Genomic DNA, 17,354 nt, shown 5'->3' on the forward strand with positions numbered 1-17,354 from the left:
TATTATTATATAGCTTGCAGTACACTCCCAATTCCCTCTCTCTTGCTCAGATGAAAGTAGGGAATGCTGTGAGCCAGTGGCCAAGTATAGAGAATTGCACTCTATGAATTTGGCTGGCTCAGTGACAGCTTATATCCTGTGTGTGTGTTTGTGTGTGTGTGTGTGTGTGTGTGTGTGTGTGTGTGTGTGTGTGTGTGTGTGTGTGTGTGTGTGTGTGTGTGTGTGTGTGTGTGTGTGTGTGTGTGTGTGTGTGTGTGTGTGTGTGTGTGTGTGTGTGTGTGTGTGTGTGAGATGGTTGACTTGCCTAGGGGCTTGATTTTTGAGCATGGTTCAAGTTGATGACAATCCCTGTTTGCCTTTCCTACCAAAGAAGGAGGTTGAGGAAAGCATGAATGTAACAACGAAACAATGGAGTAATAAAAAGTTGGACATGGGTGCTGGAGTGGAGGGTAAAGTGCGCTTTCCATGATGGTTGTTGTGCGATTGGTTGGGGCGATAATGTGGAAAATTCAGCAATACTGTAATGAGTTCTTTTCCCGCCTTATATATTTTGTCCAGGATAAACAAGCAAAATCATGAGAACAGACGACTGTTGAACAGACTATTTGGCCTTTAACCTGCAGTCCAATAATGAGCAGCAGCAAACTTTACCAAACACTTTCTTCTATGCAAAACCAGCACACTAAATGCTAAAAACAAACTGCACTAAACATCACATATACGTTTAATTCATTCTTGAAAAATCCATTCTCACATTGCATTAGGTATACATTTTATATTATATATCATATAATATATCATACATTTACATTATATAAATATTCTAAATCATTTTGTATGAAATCATCTGCTAAATAAATTAATGTAAATGTATATTTAGTTCATTTTATGTAGTTCAAAATTGATTCATAATTTTAATTGTATTCATTTGAAATCGTGTTCAGTGGTTGATTCCTTTGTCTTTGTAAGAGTTGAGATACAGTTTACAATAAGATCCCATTAGTTAATATTAATTCATGCATTAACTAACAATGAGCAGAACAATTGTTACAGTATTTTTTTTAATCTTTGTTAATGTTAGTTAATAGAACTGTTCCTTTTGTCATTTCAACTCAGCCCATAACAATAACTGATACAAGTTTTGTACATTTTAATAATGTAGCCTAAAGGTAGGGTATGCAATTTCGGAGAGGCTAGCATAAGATCCCACCCTCCCTTCAGATCGTCTCCAAAGCCACGCCTCGTCCAAAACAAATGAACACACACAGTAGAGTCTGCAGTGTCGTTAAAGTGTCGGCGTTAAATTACCTCATGTCTCAAAGCACATAACGTTACAACAATAGTGAACGTAAACAATTTACAGAGCTCTTAGTTGTACCACCTGACTGCTGCAGATTCATTTTGGCGTTGATAATGTTGACATAAACGCATAAATCCGAGTCTGAGGACTTGATCAGGAGTAAGGGTTGCCATCTCATAATTATGGTTATGGCATGGCGTGAACGCAGCATAAGCTCGTTCTTTTGGTTCAGGAGGAACTGTAAAAGGTGGCTACTGTTTGTTTTTGGTGCTTGGTGACTTTCTGTCTACAACTCTGCATAGCCTTACAAAACGCACTGATGATGTGTGCTGTCAGTGTGATGATGTGTGATGTGTCCGTGAGCAGAGTGCACGGAGGTATGGAAATACATATGCTCGCAGGGAGGACATCATATCATTGCATTCGGACCATTTTTTGGTCCTGAGATTTCCACAGAAGATACTGTATATGTTTTAATATTTAGACCACTTCTATTGATTGCTATTAGGATGTAAAGAGAGCTTCAACCAGTATAAAATAAGTATATTTCATTGTCAGTTCATATTAACTAATGTAGTTAACTAATGTTGACAAATAAAACATTGTTTTACCAAAGTTTCTTTAGTATTTTACCATTTGGTTCAAAATAATACTTTAAATATATGCATATCTCAAAGTTTAGGAACATTTCAGCATATAAATGATATCAAAGCTAAAAAGACATAGATGAAAAGGCCCAAAACTGTCTTTAATTCTGAAATTTCATCATTGCAATGACACCTATTTTTACTTGCGATCTTTTAGTTGTTCCTGTAGAAACAGAGATGGAGGAATAGTGAGCGGATTGGCTCCACACTCTTGGCATGCGTTACAAATGTTGATGCTTTGCCAAAGTAGAAGCTTTAGCTTAGTGTTAATGCGGATCTACACTCTTCCTAGACTTTCACTGTCTTATCTCACAGCTTCTGTTAGAGACACATGCAGATCAAAGCATTTTCTCAGAATTTCTTGTTTATATCACTCTAACAGGTTTGAGAATGCAGATGTTTTTAAACAGCTTATGCTAAGATGCACACTAAAGCTGTGCTAGAGAAAGCAGACATAGCAAAGGTGAAACTAGACAAAACTAACATTTATCAATAAAAAAATGTTGGGTTTAGATCTTCTGATGTGTGTGTGTGTGTGTGTTTTCACTCTTTTTATGCTTCTTGAATTAAATAGCCTTTATCTCTTCCCCTAGGACATGAAAGGACAAGCTAAATGGTGGGCAGAGGAATGCTAACCATCAGATCACATACTGATTAGCGTGCACACACAACCCAATGTGTGTGTGTGTGTGTGTGTGTGTGTGTGTGTGTTTCATGTTTTATGGAAACTTTCCATAGACAATGATTTTTTATACTTTTTAAACCTTCTGCATTTTTTACATTTTTAACAAAACAAAAACAACAACAACAAAACATTAAGTATGATTTATACACTGTTTTAATCATGGGGGCCAAAAATCTCACCGCAAGGTCAAAAATGACTATTACTATCTTTGTGGGGACATTTGGTCCACACAATAGGGTTTACCAGGACAGCACATGATTGTGCATGATATTGTAAAAAACAAACAAACAAACAAAGAAAAATGTTGTCTATTCAGAGTCTTTTTCTTTTAAAAAAAGTAACGTTAGTGGTTTCATACATTTCCTCATGTGTGTGAAGGATTTTGCAGTTTGTTTCAATGTGATTTTTTAAGTTGACACAACTTGCAGTTTCTGGATTTGTTCATTCAACTTAACAACTAGTTTGTATGTTGACTTAAGAGTATTTGCCACCTCAACTTAAAAACATATGAAGAGTTCATTTGCAAAAACCGATAGACGAAATAAATAAATAATAATAAAAAAAAAACTAAGTGCGGTGCATTATTCTCCATACCCTAAATCCATTTTGTCAGAAAAGCCGGTTTTGTCCACTGTCAGGCATGGCGAGTTCACGTTTTACAGCAGAAGCCGACAAGCGCCCTTGTTGTTTGTGTACAGAAACTAAAGTCAGTTTTAGCGAATCATCGCGCAGTATTCAGGTCAGGTGACAAGGTTTCTAGTCACTTCAAAAAATACGCGCTAGCTGAGGGAAGTGATCGAGCATTTATAATTTCGACTCCTGTAAGTCCTTGTACACCATACACGACTTACACGCTTAAACCTTTGTTGTTCTATTGCGTGTGTGTGCGCGCGCACGTGTGTGTGTGTGTATATGTGTGAGAGTGTACTTGTGTGCCGATCTATGTGTGTGTGTGTGTATATATGTGTGAGAGTGTACTTGTGTGCCGATCTATGTGTGTGTGTGTGTATATGTGTGAGAGTGTACTTGTGTGCCGATCTATGTGTGTGTGTGTGTATATGTGTGAGAGTGTACTTGTGTGCCGATCTATGTGTGTGTGTGTGTATATGTGTGAGAGTGTACTTGTGTGCCGATCTATGTGTGTGTGTGTGTGTATATGTGTGAGAGTGTACTTGTGTGCCGATCTATGTGTGTGTGTGTGTGTATATGTGTGAGAGTGTACTTGTGTGCCGATCTATGTGTGTGTGTGTGTATATGTGTGAGAGTGTACTTGTGTGCCGATCTATGTGTGTGTGTGTGTATATATGTGTGAGAGTGTACTTGTGTGCCGATCTATGTGTGTGTGTGTGTGTATATGTGTGAGAGTGTACTTGTGTGCCGATCTATGTGTGTGTGTGTGTGTATATGTGTGAGAGTGTACTTGTGTGCCGATCTATGTGTGTGTGTGTGTATATGTGTGAGAGTGTACTTGTGTGCCGATCTATGTGTGTGTGTGTGTGTATATGTGTGAGAGTGTACTTGTGTGCCGATCTATGTGTGTGTGTGTGTGTATATGTGTGAGAGTGTACTTGTGTGCCGATCTATGTGTGTGTGTGTGTGTATATGTGTGAGAGTGTACTTGTGTGCCGATCTATGTGTGTGTGTGTGTATATGTGTGAGAGTGTACTTGTGTGCCGATCTATGTGTGTGTGTGTGTGTATATGTGTGAGAGTGTACTTGTGTGCCGATCTATGTGTGTGTGTGTGTGTATATGTGTGAGAGTGTACTTGTGTGCCGATCTATGTGTGTGTGTGTGTGTGTATATGTGTGAGAGTGTACTTGTGTGCCGATCTATGTGTGTGTGTGTGTATATGTGTGAGAGTGTACTTGTGTGCCGATCTATGTGTGTGTGTGTGTGTATATGTGTGAGAGTGTACTTGTGTGCCGATCTATGTGTGTGTGTGTGTGTATATGTGTGAGAGTGTACTTGTGTGCCGATCTATGTGTGTGTGTTCGCACACTGAGTGGATGGGTGTGTGTGCGCGCGTTTGTGTGCACACGTGTGTTTGAGTGTGTTTTAAATGCAATAACAAAGCAATTACTTGGGTTTTGTTTAACTCTGAAACATGAAATGTGGAGTCATCTGCTTTTGCCAAAAAACGACTGTTGGAGTTATCTGCTTTTGCTAAAAACAAACTTTTAATATATATAAAAACATACTTTCAATTTTTATTACTTAATCAAAACAACCCAACTGCAGTTTGATTGATATTACTTGGAATGCACAATAAAAATAAAAACATGATTTGTGAGAATTAATAAAAATGGAGTTAACTGTTTTTGCAAATAAACTCACATAATATCACATTCTCAACATTTATCTGAGATCTCATGAAGTGCAAAGCAGGCAGAAGACGTTCATCTGCCATGATGGAGGGCTTATCAGCACAAGATTGAAACCTTCCACCGTTGTCAGACAGTACTGTGTCCCAGCTATTGACTGCCTGGCCCAGCTTTTATCAGCATCCCTCCATCTTTCCATTTACCTCTTTATATACAAACAGGAAGAAGTTTGTGTTCCTGCTACCACCTTCCTTTGCGAGAATTACTTCCTGTGTAGAACTGGGATTGTTGAAGTGTCTGTCACACAGAGAGACTGACAGCACTGATCAATATTCAAGTGCGTCCAGATGTCCTCTTTTTGTGCGGACACTCCTAGAAAAAAAAGAATAAGTATATAAGACAATTTAAAAGAAAAAAGAGCATTATAAAGACTTATTTAAAAGTTTTTTTTTTTTTTTTTTTTACTTTTATTCAGCAAGAACGCGTTAAAAAGTTACAGTCAAGACATATAAGGTTACAAAAGATTTCTATTTCAACATGCTGTTTTTTAACTTTCTATTCATCAGTGAATCCTGTAAAAAATTGTATTACAGTTTTCACAAAAAATATTTTCAACATTGATAATAATAAGAAATATTTCTTGAGCAGCAAATCATCATATTATGATTTCTAAAGGATCATGTGACACTGAAGACTGGAGTAATGATGCTGAAAATTCAGCTTTGTCATCATAAGAAAAAAAATACATTTTAAAACATATTTAAAAATGCAGCCTTTCATAAATATCCAAAATTCATACATATAAGAATTTCAATGACACATTAAATGCTGAAATAGAAAGTTTTCACAAATGATAGAAATTATATCGGTGTGTGTCTATGCATGCATATTTATCTTTGTCTTAAAGTAAGCCTGAGTCTGGGTGGATTTGCCAAAGGGAAGTCTTGAAGAGTCTGTGTGTGTGTGTGTGTGTGTGTGTGTGTGTGTGGCAACAACAACTTCTGCTACCAGCTGCTGTTCAGAAAAGTGACGACAGCTGTGTTATGACTGTGTGCCTGTGTGTGATGGCTATTTACAGAGCAGGACACCCAGAGAGGATAATGATGGCCTTCTGTGTGAGTTTGCATGTCTTTGAGCTGAAGATCAGTACTGGCAAAAGATTGAAATGTACCGAAACAGAGATTGAGAAATTACGGGCGATGATTCAGTGCTGGATGCCAACTATGCAGAAACAAAACTATGTGGTTACAAAAATTACATTATTGTATTTATCACTGAATCCCATGTCAACTTCAGAATCCAAGTAAATCACTGAACATCTATGTAATGTAGATAATTATCATTTTCATTTTATTATTTTATCACCTAATTTTATCACCTTTTATCTTACATTTTAAAATGAGTTTTGCACAATACATCCATCTAAAATCAGAAATGAAGACAAAAAATACTACATTTATGAGACTTTTAGCCAAAAAATGTAATTCAAAATCTGTATGACTTTTTTCCCTCTGCAAAACACAAAAGAAGATATTTTAGTCACATTTTATATTAGGTGTCCTTAAAGGGTTAGTTCACCCAAAAATGAAATTTCTGTCATTGATTACTCACCCTCATGTCTTTCCACACCCTTAAGACCTTTGTTCATCCTTCAGAACTGAAATGAATATATTTTTGATGAAATCTGAGAGGTATCTGACTACTCCATAGACAGCAATTTAACCACCGAAGAAAGGTACTAAAGGTACTAAAGACACAATGTTGTGAAACCATTGACGTGACTGCAGTGGCTCAACCTTAATTTTACGAAGCGGCGAGAATACTTTTTGTGCAAAAAAAGTAACAAAAATAATGACTATATTCAACAATATCTTCTCTTCTGTGTCAGTCTCATACGCTGTTTATGTCCAGTGATTCCAGGTTCTACATCAGAACACTGGCTAACATTAAGATTGAGCCACTGCAGTCATGTCGACTTTTTTAATGTCTTTAGTACCTTTCTGGACCTTGAAAGTGTTGATTATATTGCTATCTATGGATGAGTCATATACCTCTCGGATTTCATCAAAAATATCTTAATTTGTGTTCTGAAGATGAATGAAGGTCTTACGGGTGTGGAACGACATGAGGGTGAGGAATTAATGACAGACATTTCATTTTGGGGTGAACTTACCCTTTACCTACTATTAACATTAAACGTGCTAAAGAGGATGTTTTGTTTTATACATTTTTGCAATATTACTTGAAACTGTCTTTACTAACTGATAAAATACTATTTATTAGCTGCACTGAAAGTAATAATATTATTATACATCATCTGTGCACGAGGTAGGGCCTTAAAAACATCAGCCAATCGTTTGCGCGATCATCATGTAAACGATTGGCCCTCTGGCTTGTCAATCACTGCCATGATGTTCCTTGTGAGAGACGAGCGCGACTGCACTCCAGTAACTTTCCACACTCCACAGGCGCCGCATGCAATGTTTTTGTCCGGAGACAGGAGTAACAACTGCAGATTATGATTTACCTGCGGTGAGTCCGACATAATGAATCCACTAAGTGTGTGCGCGGCTTTAAGTGTAAGGCCGATTATGAATGTAAATTGATACTTATGACTGATCACACTCAAACGTGTCCAGTCAGAGCCAGTTGCGTTCAGCAGGAAACAATCGCTGTATGTTCAGCATAGTCAGAATGTTTTAGCTAGTCATTAAATGTGTGCCCGGCTTAATAACACAGTGAATGCCGGTGGTAAACAAACACTCGTGTTCCGATACTCGTGCACGAGTTTTGGGAGGCGTTCCCTCTAAATGAGCTGTGAAGGAGGGGGGTTGTTCTTACCCATGCGCTCATTTCAAAAACTCAGTTGACAAAAAGAACCTCTTTAGCACCTTTAAATACCTACAATGGATTTATTGTGTAGCTAAATTTTGTTCAGGAAAATTCCTACATTTACTGCTAATGAGGTATGGTTATTCGGAGTATAAGGGTATGGTTAGGGTTACACTGTGTCTACTCCGGACATGAGTAGCGCTACGCGTCAAAAGACAATAGAACCCATTATAATCAGTGATATCATATTGTCTACACTGGATGCGGCGCAGCACAACGCAACAGCAAATTCCAGACAGTAAACGGATTTCCCATTCTTTTTCTGACGTAGTCCATGTGCTTTGCAAAAGTTGGGTTGTGGCGTTCAGCGTAGACAGCTTTTAGATTTTGTGGCACGATGCAACAACAGTCGCGTTTGGTGTAGACACAGTGTTAGGATTATGGGTTAGAGTTTTAGGGTAAGGGTTAATCAAACAGTGTAAATGTTAATCATATGCAAGTACTTTAAATACAATGACAATGCACCAACATGTAATAAGTATATTGTATCAAATAGCCTACTGACATCTGACATCTTTATCTAAATAACAGCTAAGTTCCAGTTACTAGACACTGAGATGGAATCCTTTCCATTTAATTGATTCCACTGAATCCTTTCATCTGTCAGCGTTGGTAATGCACTTTTACGTCGTTGTTTTTGGCAATTAGGACATCTGCGACATGCACACTTACGCACCATTTTAAAAAATATAGCAATACCAAAATACAAACAATGTAGAATAGCTTGAATACAGCGTGCGTCTCCCTCAGACTGTAAACGAAGCTCGGGCGCACCGGATAACACGTCAGCAGCGTCACTGCGGAGTCGTGAACCCGGATTGACAACAGATCCGGAAGAGAAGACAATGCTGAATAAAGTCGTAGTTTTTGTTATTTTTGGACCAAAATGTATTTTAGATGCTTCAAAAACTTCTAACTGACCCACTGATGTCACATGGACTACTTTGATGATGTTTTTATTACCTTTCTGGACATGGACAGTTTACCGTAAAAACACTTTCAATGGAGGGACAGAAAGCTCTCGGACTAAATCTAAAATATCTTAAACTGTTTTCTGAAGATGAATGAAGGTCTTACGGGTTTGGAACGACATGAGGGTGAGTCATTAATGATATAATTATCATTTTTGGGTGAACTAACCCTTTAATACCACCTAATATAAAGTGTGAACAAGATTTTTTATAAAATCTAATTTCTTTTTGTTCATACAATGAAAGTCAACAGGGCCAATGTGGTTTTGGACCCCACTAACATTCATTGCATTGAAAAAAAAAAACAGTCATAACGTTCCTCGAATTATCTTATTTTGTGTTCTGCAGAAGAAAAAAATGTCATACCGGTTTGGAACGACGATAAGGGTGAGTACATGATGCCAGAATTTTTTAAACTAACCATTTAAAAATAGCATTAAAGTTAGCATACTATGCTTACACACACAAATGCAGTTTGCATGGTGCCACCAGAAATGTTTGTTGCATTCATCCTCCTTGTTTAAGTTGCGGTAATCATACTGTCTAGAACAAACAGTGTTAGTTAGCTGTGAAAGCTGTAGTTTGGTGTAATGTAGGTGTTTCTTCAGGAAGAGCTTCTGCTTGACGTGACTGCAGTGCATTGTGGATATGTGCCCTATAGACTGGTGAGAGCCGACCTGGGGCAGAGGTTTGGGCTCAAGGTGGAGCCGTAATGCAAACTCTCTTTCCCTCTTTTCAGGTAATAAGTTACAGCTCTGGCTCCTGACAGACGAGTCTCTTTGCATCAGGACTTTAATAGAGGCCTTTAACATGGCTCATCCTTAGGAATTTACAATCCCACTCCCACCCACACACGCCTGCTTGCTTGCTGAGAACAGTGTGGAAGAGACAAGGTGGCTAGCATACAGTCGAGTCGTCCCGACAGAGAGCTGAGCGGAAATGTACCGCTGGAGGCAAAATGACGGCAGCAAGAGAGCCATATGTAAGTTCGACTCAGAAGAGAGAGTGAGGGGGAGTTTTTGCACTTTTTGCCTTTGTCGTCTGTCTGTCTGTGTGTGTGTGTGTAAAGTTGATGGGCTGTACATTTGCTCTGTAATTTCTCCCTCCCAGAGTAATCACTTCCATCTGGGACCTGCCCAGAGAGAGGCCCCAGATTGGAGGTGAGGGTTAGTCTCACACGCACAGCACTACAGTATGAGTCTCTACTCTCAGCACTCTGAAATGTAAAACTAGCTTAGTCGGACTAAGTGATTAAATGAGAGCTCATACTTTAGTTGTTCAGAAAAAAGCATGAACTAAATGACAAGAAGACAAGTTACAAATGGACAGAGAAAGATAAAGAATAAAGGAAAAGGAAGTGAGCACAGGAAAAACATCTATGCACCCTCCTCAAGACATTAATAAAAAAAACTCTAGCAAACTTGTAAAATGATATGAAGTTCAGTCTTACTGTACTTACAGTAGAGTTAACAACGATGTACTGCCATCTGCTGGTCATTGTCATTATCTGTGTCTCTCTGAAGTCTAATTTAATTCAAAGAGGCACTAAAGCTAAAGGGTTATCCTTAACTAAAACTGCAACTAAAGCGATTAAAACATTTTTGTTATTTGGAATAAAACTGAAATAAAAGAAAATATAAATATTAGATAAAAAAATTTATTATTTATTTATTTTTTTTGCCCTGGAGAGTGAAATGAGTTTAAGCACTAAAATTAATTACTGGGTATAAATAAAAAATAAAACTGAAATAAAATAAACCTAGATAGTAATAAAAAAAAAAAAAACTTATAAGAATCACAAGACCACATAATTACTAAAAATTAAATTAAAATATACATGACAATTTGAAATATCATTAAAACTATTACAGTATATACAGTCAAACCAAAAATTATTCAGACATTTTTGATATATGTTTACTAGTGGGTGCAGGACACTATAGTTCATTTATGTAAGTGAGGATAGCAAAATAAAGTAAACTGATGAAAAGGTTAATAGAGTGGACTACCAGTAAAATTGATACAAACTTGGAACCAAAAATTATTCAGACACTTTGACCTGACCATGTTTTGCTTAAGTGTTATCTGACATAATTAAGATTATTTTTTTCTGACACAGTTTATCTCTGAGATCTTGTCATATTTCATTACCATTTTTTTAAACTATAGTGAATAAACTGAATTAATGAATGAAATGTTCAAGGTGAATACATTTTGGTTTGACTGTAAATAATACTAAAATACCTATCATTATGTCCCAGGAATTTCACTTATTATTCTTATAATTATTTAGTTTAAGTTTTACTTTTTATTGTGCTGCAGTGTGGAGAAAATAATTAAGTACAAATATTCTGTATTTTCTCTCAAAAACTATCATTATCCCCCATGCATAATAACTACCAAAAAAAAAAAAATCCCAGAGGTATTTAATCTCTTAACCACCCATTTACAGAAAATCAAAGCAACATCAAAATGATCAAACAGGAAATCTTTGTGTACTGAATTCCATACCGCAGGAAGCTGCACAAGTAAATATACAGCATTGCTTTGTTTGTGGTGAATATATGTGTTGAAACTTTGAAAGAATAACAGTAACTTCAATGGGATCATTTTTAGCTCATGCCGACAGCTGTAGAGAATTACAGTGCTCTGTTTTATCCAGATTGTGTGAGGAAACATGTGAAATACAATTAAATGCACAAATGAAATAAACAACAATGAATCATTGACTAGTTCTACACATATGTGCTTCAATAAAATGACTAGATGTCACATCACCAGATGTGACAGATTCTTTCAATCATCTTTATTTATTTACATTACCTATACCCACCTATCCAAGCATGAGCGGTTTTCAGCATATATACATCTGAAAAGTCAATAAAAGTTACAACACCCATAACGATATGGGTGAAAGTGACATATGAAGGCCAAGTATTGTAACCAATGCTAGGAATTTTCCCTCTGCGTTTAACAGTTAGTGTACACAGTAGTGAACACACACACACTGTAAACTGTGGACACACACACCCGGAGCAGTGGGCAGCCATTTCTGCTGTGGCGTCCGGGGAGTGATTGGGGGTTAGGAGCCTTGCTCAAGGGCTCCTCAATCATTTCCTGCTGGTATTGAGACTCAAACCCGCAACATTCGGGTTACCAGTCTCTCTCTCTCTAACCGTTAGGCCACGACTGCCCTGCCCTGTCATGAACACACAGCAGGTGTTCTTGACTTGTACTTGAAGAACCATATCAGATTTTTAATTCAGGTGATTCCAGCAAATATTCCCAACTTTAGTCTGAAAAGGTTACAGGTCTTTGAAGTGTTTTTCAGTCAGCTCACACAGTCAGATGTTTTCATGTGTTATTCCTCATTCTTTTCACTAGAGTGCACAAGATTCTCACTCTTTCAAATTCAATAGATAGATCTGCACCATTCACAGGATTTTACATGTTGTATCAGTTGATTATACTGCAACAGGTGAAGCCCAGTGTCACAAAACAGTCATTCATCAGTTTATTGATTTTGGCCCAATAATACATTTTGTGTCTTTTACATTGTTTCCGTGCTTTCTTTTTTAATGTTACACTCTAAAAAATGCTGGGTTAAAAACAACCCAAGTTGGGTTGAAAATGGACAAACCCAGCGGTTGGGTTGTTTTAACCCAACTGTTGGGTTCAATGTTTGCCCAACCTGCTGGGTAGTTTTATTTAACCCAACTATTGTTTGAAAATGACTGTATGGCTGACTTAAAATGAATCTAAAATGAAATTAAAATGGTCATTTACTAAACATATTAATAAATGTTAATTTTCAAGGTATATTTTGGGTTCAAGTACGCAATACTGTAATTTTTAAACAATAGTTGGGTTAAATAAAACTACCCAGCATGTTGGGCAAACATTTAACCGAACTGCTGGGTTAAAACAACCCAATCGCTGGGTTTGTCCATTTTCAACCCAACTTGGGTTGTTTTTAACCCAGCATTTTTTAGAGTGTAAGATTATTTTTATTATTATTAGATAAAGATTAATATAATTATAATTTTATATAATAAATATAATATAATAGTAATAATACAAATAAGTAATTCCATTTACTTTTGAAATAGAAAGTGTAACATTTAAATTTAGTCTTTGCTACATTTTTTAAATGTAAAGGAAATCCATGTGTGGCGTATGAGTCAAATATTTATTTGTCAGTTGCTTTGTTTTTTGTTTCCAGTTATTCATGGATTATTGTCTAGGATCTTCCTGTCTGCATTCCAACCATAACAACATTACCAGACCTTTGATGGGCTGATTGTACACTACCCTTTACCAGTTAGCGGATTTACTCACTACCCCCAAAAAAGCTGTGGAACTTCCTGTAGCTCCTGACAAGCACACATTTCAGTCATGTTACAGTAATTTAAAAAAATTTCATCATTTTTTTTTTTTTTTTTTCGACTACACATACAGTAACATTGTTTTTCTGCATTATTGATTCCAAATGAGTCTGTTCACATGTTCAAGGTCTTTAGTGGATGTTTGGGTTTCTCTATGGACTGGCATGTCCAAAGCAAACAGCTCCTCATCACACACCACTGCACACACACAAAGATGAGAGCGGGAGTTTTGTTCACCTTACCTATCTGGTTTTCACACAGATTTTTTTTTTCATTACACTGCTTAAAAGATGTTCTAAATATTCTAATGGCTGGTTCACATTGACCCAACAAACACCAATCAAGTTCAAACTGTCTGAAGTTGCCTGTTTGGAAACATTACTGTCACTTTCACACTGACCCAACAAAAGCCAATGACCGCTGAGATATCAGTATGAACTCGTAGATGAATGCCATCAGTGTTACAACTGTACATCAACGAAACTTGCTCCAGATCAGTCAGATAATGTCTGTCTAATAATAGACAGATATATACAAATATATATATATATATATATATATATATTTTTTTTTTTATTATTTATTTATTTATTTATTTTTTTCAAATAAATTATTTCATTTAGCAATGATGCATTAGATTGATCAAGTGACAGTAAAAACATTTATGCTGTTCCAAAACTTTCTATTCAGGGGAAAAAAAAAGGTTTCTTGAGCACCAAATCAGCATATTGTAAAGATATCTGAAGGATCATGTGACACTAAAGACTGGAGTATTGATGCTGAAAATTCAGCTTTGACATCACAGAAATAAATGACATTTTAACATATTTTAAAATAGAAAACCATTTTTAAATTGTATTAATATTTTACAATATTACTGTTTTTGATCAAATAAATCTTAAAATAAGAGACATTTTAAAATGTTCTTGAACGTGCAGGCTAAATGACAGTTTCCAAACAATCAAGCTCAGTTTTCTTTTCAGTGGAAACAAACACACAACCAAAGTTCAACTGATAACATGACAGTAATTCCAGAGGGAAAAGGAACGGGGAATGCCTGACCTTTGATTCAGATTCTAATCAGTTATTTGTGTATCTTTGTCTCCCTTTTCACACCAATAGATTCAAATGAACATCACTGAAATTACACACTATATAGTTTACTTTTCCAAAGCATTAATAAATTTAACATACACATAACATGTTCTCTCTATCACCCACTCTAAGTTTCTCTGTTTCTCTCTCTCTCTCTCACCATAGCCACAGTGTGTAAAAAGAAACTGTGCAAGAGATACATGGTGAAATGGTGTGATAGTTGCGGGGAGGTCTGTGGGGAGGTGCTGAGTCGAACCCAGCAAGAGGACAATCTCCTGCAGACCGAATGAATGAGGCTTCAGTGACGGGGAGGAGTCAGAAACTAAAGAGATGCAGAGAACAACACGGGTCAGAGGACATGTGTGTGTAACAGAGACTCTGAGACACAGGAAAATACGAGCCGTCTGATAAGAAAGCTGGGAAATGACTTGGATTTTATGAAACGGGTTTATACTGAGAGGAGAAATGAGTATCGCTGATGGGAAGACACGTTATGTGTCCACTTTCAGGATACAACTGTCAGACTCCCAGTCAAAGGGGGCCAATGGACAAGGGTCCCAACCCACAAAGAGAACTACAATCACCACAGCCGTGAAGAAGCCTGAAGACACATCCAGCACAGGCAAGTCTGAAAACTTCTTGAGTCTTGTACAAATACACACAAGTGTTTGTGAGTGTGTCCGTCAGTATTTGCATTCTCCAGAGAGCCTATTTGTGTTTCTGTATATGGGTTTGGGCAAGTTAGTTGGATGTTTGCCATCAAAAACATTTTTACATTTGGTTAGATGCGTGATCTCTGCAGGAAATGTTGTCCTTAAGACAATCCCTCTGAAGAGTTAATAATTAGCATTTCATTTAGCAGTCATCAGAGAATGACAGGCACTTTGATTTCACTTTCACTGCATTTGGATTGTAATCTGCATTCACTCAGATTTAGACAGGGAAATCCTATACATTCTTAAGTGGGACAGATAGGACATCATACTATCTGTCTGAAATGATTTTGTTTTGTTTTTTCACTAACAGGCTCATTTCTGATAAGCATATTTACTTATTAGAGTAATCTTCTGAGACATATAGTGGGGTCCTAAATTGTGAGACCCCTAGTGGAAATGCCTTTGCACAATTTTGCATTTTTTCTAAATGAATAAAATGTTTTACTTTCTGGAAAAAAAAATACCTCATGGATCTTATTTCCTCTTAATCTTTTTTATTTGTGCAAAATAATATTCGAAGACCCCCCTCATATACAAGCCATGATATTTTCTGCTGTAATTATGGCAAGGCTGCTTTGTTTTCAAGTTTTATTATTAATAGAATCTGGGAATTTTTTAACCACAATTATTCGTCTGATTCCAGAAGTTTCAAGAACTACATTCTTTACAAAAACAGTAGCTGTTGAAGGAAATAATAAAGGTTTGTTGAAGATTTGCTAGATGGTTTGATTAGATTCATGGTTGAGAACCATGGATCTAATCCATACAAACTACTTTTGTTGGTGTAACCTAATTTGTCAGGTTGATTTAATCATAATTTAATAAATAATACTTCTGAGAAACATAAAACCCAGTTCATTTAGAAGTTACAACATGAATTACATCTCTTTTTTTATTTCTTCTAAATTTTACAACCTAGCTTTATAGTTCGGTTTCAAAATTCTAAATCTTTCTGTGTATTTTCAGGTTTAAAAAAAAACAAAAAATAACACTGAATCTTATCTGCCCCAGGATGCAAATTACTGACCAGGCAAGAGGTCACTGTTGGCAGGAAATTCCTTCCTTGCTTTTGTTTTGTGTTTCATGTACTGGTTTGTGTTGGATGTATACAGTATGTTTGATGGTACTGCTCTCCTCTGAACTGCATTTTAACATGGTTACAACACCACAGTTCCTTCCTTTCATTTCTTAGATCTTATCAGCTGATACATGACAGTCAGAGTACAAAGAATGAAACTAAAAACATTTCAGTTCGTTCTTCTCAGAATTGTAGTCACAATTTAATTTTTCCGACATAGTGTGTTGCCATAACAGCCAGCAAAAAAAAAAAAAAAAAATCCTTGTTTGCATGAACAAACAAGGATTACTTTAGGCCAGGTCAAAAGACCATGTGATCTACCAGGTCAGTGAGAACAAAAGTGTTTGATCCATTGTTAAGGCAGGAGGACTAGAATGACTTGTTCCTTTAATCGAAATGACATGTGTCCCTTGACTAAATGACAAAAAAAAAAAAAAACACACCAATTAATCAGGTAAACATGACACTGCTGTAGATCCAGCACGCAAAAATACAAAAGAGGCCATTCACATTTTAAAGTTACTATGTTTAAACGCAAAAAGTTATGTTTAAATGCAAAGCTATTTTTAAATGCATATACGTTTGAAAGGTGTATTATACTATACAAGGCTCCGCCCAATGCCTTGTATAAAAGGTAAGTGGCGGTGTTTTAAACAGAAACAGGTTTGGTAGAGGAGTGTCAGAGTTTAGCTCAAGCCTTTGTTGTTATTTCAATTCGCTCTTTTAAGTTGCGACTAATTTTGTTAGTTATGTTGTTGTTTTTAGATCATTTTTTATTACAATTTTTGTTGCCTTTTGTTGCACGTAATATAAGCACTGTTTCAAGACAGAAGGTGTGATTGCAAGGATGTTAAGAGATACAGCAGCTGTTTGCTGAAACAGATCTCTTCAGTTGCTCTCTTCATTTATGAGTTTTGTTTCTTCCTGTGTGAAATTATTGTTAAACACTATAGTATACATGATTAACAGGTCTAATATTAACCTCTTGTTAATTACTGCAAAAAAACAATGTTCTTAATCAGAATTTTGATCTTGTTTAGCAATTAAAATTATCAAAAAAATCCTTAAAACAAGTTAAAATTCATAAGTACAGTTGCATAATATCAAGCTTTATACGGCATTAAAATCATGAACTAACATTTGCAACATTGCTGCTTCAAATTAAATGAATTTTTACTAAATAAACACCTTTTTCAACAGATTTAACAACATAACTGACAACTTGCATAAAACAAGCTGACAACAATGAGCAGCTGGAATGGA

Source organism: Chanodichthys erythropterus, chromosome 3 (genome assembly GCF_024489055.1).
Source record: "Chanodichthys erythropterus isolate Z2021 chromosome 3, ASM2448905v1, whole genome shotgun sequence".
Classification (NCBI taxonomy): Eukaryota; Metazoa; Chordata; class Actinopteri; order Cypriniformes; family Xenocyprididae; genus Chanodichthys; species Chanodichthys erythropterus.